The sequence below is a fragment of the Theobroma cacao genome, chromosome 9, assembly GCF_000208745.1.
Source record: "Theobroma cacao cultivar B97-61/B2 chromosome 9, Criollo_cocoa_genome_V2, whole genome shotgun sequence".
NCBI classification, from domain to species: domain Eukaryota; kingdom Viridiplantae; phylum Streptophyta; class Magnoliopsida; order Malvales; family Malvaceae; genus Theobroma; species Theobroma cacao.
In genome coordinates, this window is record NC_030858.1 from 29,077,673 (window position 1) to 29,084,889 (window position 7,217).

The following is a 7,217-nucleotide window of genomic DNA, read 5'->3' on the forward strand; positions in this document are numbered from 1 at the left end:
CCCTACATGCCTCTCCGACCGAGGTAAGAATATAACGACGTTATCGTGCCCCTCTAATAGGCTGGTCCACGGAACCTGCCCACTACAGCAAGCTAAACCCACCAATTCAATAAAATCTCAACCGCATGACATGGCAATTATATCACAATCCAGCCTCTCAAGGCTAAATACACAGTTCATATATTTCAACACAAATATCAATTTAGCCATTCATGCAAATATTGTCATAAGCCATTCGATTCAAACCATGAATTTACAACACATGAAAACAGTCTCTAATTACTTTATTTTCAAACCATCATTTCATTTCAAGACAATGTTATAAAATCATTTCATTAAATCACATTTTAATTACAAAACACAAAGATTTACCATTTAACTCATTTTCCATAAAATCACAAAATTAGATAAAAACCACTTTAGATAATTAAGATAATAGTAAGGTTACTCACTATTTCGGGAGTCGAATTTCGAGTACTTCGATTCTTGATCCTCAAGTACTATCTCTTTACTTTTGCCAGAATGTTCAGCAGCTAGACATAATGCACAATAAGCCATTTACTACCTTTGTGCTAAATTGTTATAAAACCAATTCAGGCTCTATACTAATGCATGAAATGGGATGTGAATTGTTCGGATTATCGTCTAAACACGGTGTTCTACACAAATTCAATTGTGTACTTAAATAAAATGGTATTGGCCTAATTCGATCTATCACTCGACTAATTGGCCAATATGTCCAATTCAACTTCAATTAACTCCATTTTTCTTCCAATTTTCCAAACCATCAAACACAAGTCAAATAGCATAAAATTTAGCAAAATCAATTTCACATTTTCTCTTGGGAATTTCAGCCATGGTCGGTGCATTAATACTATGATTTTTCCTACTTGATTTTCTCACCGTAATTCATCATTTCCTAACCAATTCACTTGAAATAAAGTCAAATCCACCATCCACACTCTACATGAAAAATTCGGCCAATGATGGGTGATGGGAGAACATGAATTTTTCTTGCTTGATTTTCATGCTACACATCACCAATCAACTAAAAACACCAGAACATCTTCAAATCTAACCAAAACAACCATCAAAATCTCTCTCTAAGTGTTCAGCCAGCAAGAGATTCATCATGAAATCATGTGATTCAACCATGAAAAATAAGAAAAAATTGCTTAAGAAAGAGAGATCTCAAGCTTAATTAAAAAAACTTACCTTTTTTTTCACTTGTTTCCTTGTATTTTCACACTTTTCCCTTGAATTTTTCCACCTAGGGTTTTGTTCTTCCTTTCCTTCCTTTGTTCTTGCTTTGGCTGGCCATAATGAAGAGAAATGGGCTGGTTTTGTGCTAATTTATAGGGAAAATTATAAAGAAATAAAAGCTTGACACTTGTCACCTTACCATTGGTCCATTTTTAAATTCTTAACTATTAAGCTTTCTTTCTCCACCACATAAAATCCTTCAATTATCCATGATAATATTGGGTAAAATCCATATGCTGGACAAGTGTTGGGTGGTGTAAAATTACAATTTTGCCCTAGGGTGGCAAAATGACTATTTTATCCCTATGCTCAGAAAAACGCCGAAATTAAAATTTTTCACTTCTCAAACTTAAATTATGTTCTAAATAGTCAATCTTGATCAAAAACTTCTTCCAACATTCCAATTTTAACCTCGAGTGGCAAAATGACCATTTTGCCCCTAGGTCATGAAAATTTTAATTTGACTTCAAATCGGTCTTTGAACTTCGAATCACCATTTTAAGTCATTTTGGGGTTTTAAAATTCTCAATTTCATCTTAAAATCTCTATTTGGACTAGTTCAAGGCTTAATTCAACTTAATTGTACCATTTGGTACATTGCCGTCCTTTAACGATTTCTGAGGTATCCAAGTAAGCAACATGCATTCTTATGTAGGAATGGCATAATAAATATATTGTAGAGTCGGGCTTGACAAAGCCCCTCCCTTTGATGCTGACAAAAAGGGGGAGTAGAATAGAATGGGTGCAGGAACCAAGAACTAGAGAATAAAAAAATGTTAGGGTAGAGGAACCAGGAAGAAACCTAGGAAAGGAAAGAAGACAGAATCAAAGATGAATGAACTTAGAAAAATAGGAGATAAGAAGAAAAAAAAGTCCAGGGGCAGTTTCGAAACACTTATTGGTTAACTGTTATTTGTGCCATGGTGGCACTTAAACACTCAGTTTTAATTCTGTTATTTATGTGGTTGTATGTGAAAAATGAATGTTGATATAACTATGTTGCTTTATTGCTAAAAATTGAAGTCTGCTAATATTTTGTTATTTTGGTATTTTGAGTGTTATGAACAAAATCTGCTGGTGCCATGTTGATATTGATTTACATGTTGATAAATGATTTTTGTTATGGCATTGTGGATAATTTCTATTTGAAAATAGATATGGATGGTATGGATAGTATATCAATTGAAACATAAATGAAGTGAACAAAATCTGAAATCAATAAACTATTGACAGCTGCTGAAACAATGATGAAAATCTGTCAACACTTAAAGCTGAAAGTTTAATGATGATCTGCTAATACTTACTTGCTGCAAATCACTCTATATTGCTGAACACATGTATACTCTAAATGTACAATATCATTTTCTATATGATGAGAATAAAATTGGCTGAAATAAATATAAGCAAAATATGCACACACTAATGGGGAGCTTATACTTTGGGGGAGCAATCCTTAATTCTTTTTCAGAAAACTAAAGAGAATTAAAATGACACTATGCTGTTAATCAAGAAGTGTTTTGTCATCATCAAAAAGGGGGAGATTGTTGGCTCCATTAGTTTTTGATGATAATAAAATATTCTCATTTATGTGTGTCTAATATATTTACTTGAGTGAGCAAAAAAGTAATATATGAAATTAATTTATTGACTCTTCAAAGAGTATTTTTGAAAGAAAAAGAAGGATAAAATCAACAAGATGTAACTAAATAACAAGAAGGAAGTTTATTAGTGAAACAAGGAAGAACATTGGTTGACCAAATTTCAAATTGGAGAAATGACAGGCTGAAGAGTTTGAGAAATAGAATCAATTTAGTCAACCAAGTCAGTCGATTAAGTGTTCTATGCCAGAATCTACAAACTAGAAACAAAACCAACTTAGTCAACCAAGTTAGTCGACTAAAAGCTCTCTATCTGCAATTTGAACCAGAGAACTACAAGACAGATTAACGGCTAGAACTCATCCTCAACTGTTTCCAACGAATATAAACTGCCAAACTGCCATCAGAGTTGCATCTCCAAGTATAAAAGGGTCTTCCAACAATTAGAAAGAAGTTTTTTTGAAACCTTGAATGAGATTTGAGCTATAGAATGTAGAAAAATAAAAAAAGCTTCACTGCATTTGTTTGCACCTAAACGCCTACTCTTTGCATTTGTATTTAGCACTCAATCTTGTACCAATTATATCAACAAGTGATCATAGGTACTTTCTTTTACTACTTCTCTTGTATTCTTAGAGTGAGGGAGTCACTCTAAGGGGTTGTTCAAGCTTGGGATAGCTTGATTGTTGTAGGTTACGGTTGAGCCTTGGAAAATCACATTGGGTTTTAGTTGAGCCCCTGAAAAACTAGTGTAAAAGGTCTTTGGCTGAACCTGGTAAAAGTCATTGTAAAGTTTGGTGAAAGCTTGTGAATTTCACTAGTCTATAGTGGATTTGTGGGAAAATCCTTGGTTGGATAATCAAGGTAATGGATGTAGGTATTGGATCGAACCACTCTAAATTACTATGCATTTTATACTTTGTTTTTGTTTTCTTAAGTTTTAAAAATTAGTTTCCAATCTTGTCAAGAGCCAAATTGTGCTATTCACCCTCCTTCTAGCACATATTATCGGGACCAACAAAAATTATATATATATATATTGCTTTTTGATTGTGTTGAATTGATATATTTCTTCATGCCTTGGTTGAAAATACATTGACTAGAAATATATCTTATTGCTTTGGATTGATAGTTAGACATTCTTTGATCTTAATGCTCATATATTTGATGATTTTCACTAACCATTGTCTCTTAAGACTCGGTGCTTAAAGCTCACTCTTTTATTCATTTTTTATATAACAAAAGGGAGAGAAGGTTTATGAGCACATTAAATTGCTCATACTATTCATTCAAAGTTGAAACTTTTTGAAAACTTCTTGAAACTGCATGCATGTGTTGAGGGGAAAAGTATAGACTTCATATTATTTTTCAAAACCCTCCTTACTTGAACTTAAAAGTTTTCAAATAAAGGCTTAGAGACAAATACAGTCAGGGGAGAATTTTCAAGAGATTTTAAATGCAAATATGCTCATAATTTTGTCATATCAAAAAGGGAGAGATTGTTAGCATTAAATATCTTATGTTTTGATTTGACAAAGTTGTGTGATATCTTGGTTTTGATTTTAAGCATTTGAAATTGTGTAATATCATGTTTTGATCCTTCTAAGATTATACAAATGTTTGAAAAGCAAATTCATCATTAGAAAACATGACAAAGCTTTTCAAAACATTGAGCCTTAAGCTGACTAAATATAAAGCAAACATGTTTTGATTGATAAAATAGGAAAAAAACATGGAAGAAATAGCTAAAGTGAAGAGTCAAAAAGTCAAGGAATGTTCAAGACACAAGGCAAGAGTTGACCCTAGAAAAGCTCCAATTGACCCTATGGTAGAATGGTTGATGAATGACTTAAGAATTGTGAAATAAAGAAGGCATAGTCGACCCTATAAGCTTTATAGTGTACCTTGTGCCATGAATGAATGAAAAATCACGAAGACATGAACCCATAGTCAACCTTGAGATAGAATGCAAGCACAATTAGAGATTTGAGTAGCCATAGTCGACCCTGATGAAGCTATAGTCAACCCTAAGGTAGAACATTCGCAAAAATTGATGATTTGAAAAGCCATAGTTGACCCTGAAGCACCTATAGTTGACTACACCAAGCCAGACTTCGAAAATCACAAGCTTCTGGAAGTGGATCAAGTAGAAGATCTCAAGAGTCGTGTATGGAAGCCTTAGTTCAAGATTTTAGAAAACCATAGTCAAACCTAGAAGCATCATAGTCAACCTTCAAGCTTTAGCAATGGCCAGATTTGATTCAAACTTGTGTCTAACGGCTCCAAACTTTCTTCAGACCATAAAAGGCTACCTTTGACTCATTTTAAAGTAAGAGAAGACAACACCAAAGTGGAGAAACCTTAGAGAGCTTATCTTTTCTCTGTAGCATTAATCTTAGTCTTCCAACAAAGCAATCAAAAGCCATTCAAGCTCACTTACTTGCAAATCCTTGAGCTGATATTTGTGAGATTGATTTTTCTCTTCATACCCAAGCTTAAACCTTTAACACTTAGCTTTTATGAGGAAAATCTTTATTATTACTCCTTTGAACACACATTTGTAAAAGTTCTAACTTAATCTTGAAAAGTTAGTGTAAGGGTTATCCCTTAATCTTGTGAAAAAGTTAGTATAAAGGTTATTGCTTAATCCCATTAAAAACCAAAAATCTCTTTGTGGATTATGTAAGTGATCCTTTTAAAAAGCAAGAATCTTTTTAGTGGATTGAAAATTCCTTGGTAAGCCAAGAGAGTGGATGTAGGCGTTTAAGAAAGTTGAACCACTATAAAATTCTTGTATCTTGATTTATTTTTATATCTTGTGATTTATTGTTGATGCTTGCTTTAAAGAAAATCACTTGCTTTGTTTTTTACAGAAGAAGAAAAATTGTTTTTCAAAAAAGGGTTATTTGTCATTAAGCTTGCAAAGAAAATTTTAAAATACCAATTCACACCTTTCTTGGTATTTATCACATTGAGCTTACTACATTAACATAATATAATATATCATATTATAGTGCTAGCAGTCACAAACAGATAGTGTATTTTGTCTCATTGAACTAAATACTTGACGTTATAGCAAGCGTTAAGTCGAGTTTCCACCATGGGTGACTTTAAATTTATGAGCTTGAACTTGTAGATACTATAGTTTTATCCAAGCATTTATGCTTATTTGTTTTATTTTATTTTACTTTATTTCATTTTATTTTGCTTTCTTGTAACGGGGTACCTCTAAGCACAATTAAAAGCTGAGCTTCTTTGATGTCCTTGAAGTATGACCTTGGCTATTGTAAAGTAAACCCATTACTTTAAGACCCATGAATCCTAAATAAAAAAGAAAAATAAATAAAAATAATAATAAAAAAGAGGAAAAAGGCGGTTGTAGCAGCTTACCATGGCAATTCACTAGGTAACTACCATTGAAGCGTCAAAGATCAAGTTTAAATTCAAATTTTAGCACCTAACTACAATGAAGAACTGACACTTGGTGAAAAAAGAATTGATTGTTGAAAAATTATAAAGGTGTCACCTTTGAACCAAATTTAGACGAATCAACATCTAGATCAGCAAGAATTGATTCTCAGACAAGAAGAATTGACACCTAAAGAATGAAAAATTGATTCTAAAAAAAACAGAAAGCTCTAGACTAAAGAAGAATTGATTCTCGAAAAGAAAAAGTCGATTCTCGATAGTTGTTAAACACAAAAGAGACAAGAAAAATCACTAGTTTCTCCATGAAGTCATCCTCAATGGCTATAAACTTTTTCCAAGTATAAAAAGGACTTCTTCAACAAAATTTAGGCAAGAGAAGAGTTGAGATAAAGATCATTTGATCAAAAATCTAATGAGATGAAAAAGAAGAGGAAAAGGAGAGAAAAACCAAGCTAGAGTAAGCCATTCATATTCTTCCAAAAAACTTGTAAGCTACCTTGTGCTTTCCATCACATATTTAGTAATCATTTTTCTATTCTACTAGAATCTTCCTCCATGTACTTATTAATAAAAACCCACCTTCTACAGGTATCATTTACTCTAAGCTTGCACAAGAGAAAGGTTATGCCCTAACCTTTGAAAGACAGTGTATGCTTGCTCCCATAAAAAGGTAGTGTGTAAAGTTATGCTTGATTCTCTTGAAAAAGCAATGTGTAAAGGTTATGCTTGAACCTTTAAAAGGAAGTTTTTCTAGTGCATTGCAAACTCCTTGTTCAGCAAAGAAAGAGGATCTAGGTGCTTTTGGAGAAGGTCGATGTTGGTCCTAATGGAGTGCTAGAGGGGGGGTGAATAGCACTAAAAATTTTAAGCTCAACCCTTTTTAAAAGATAGAGCTTTTAACTGAGTAGGGGAAAATGAATATGAAGC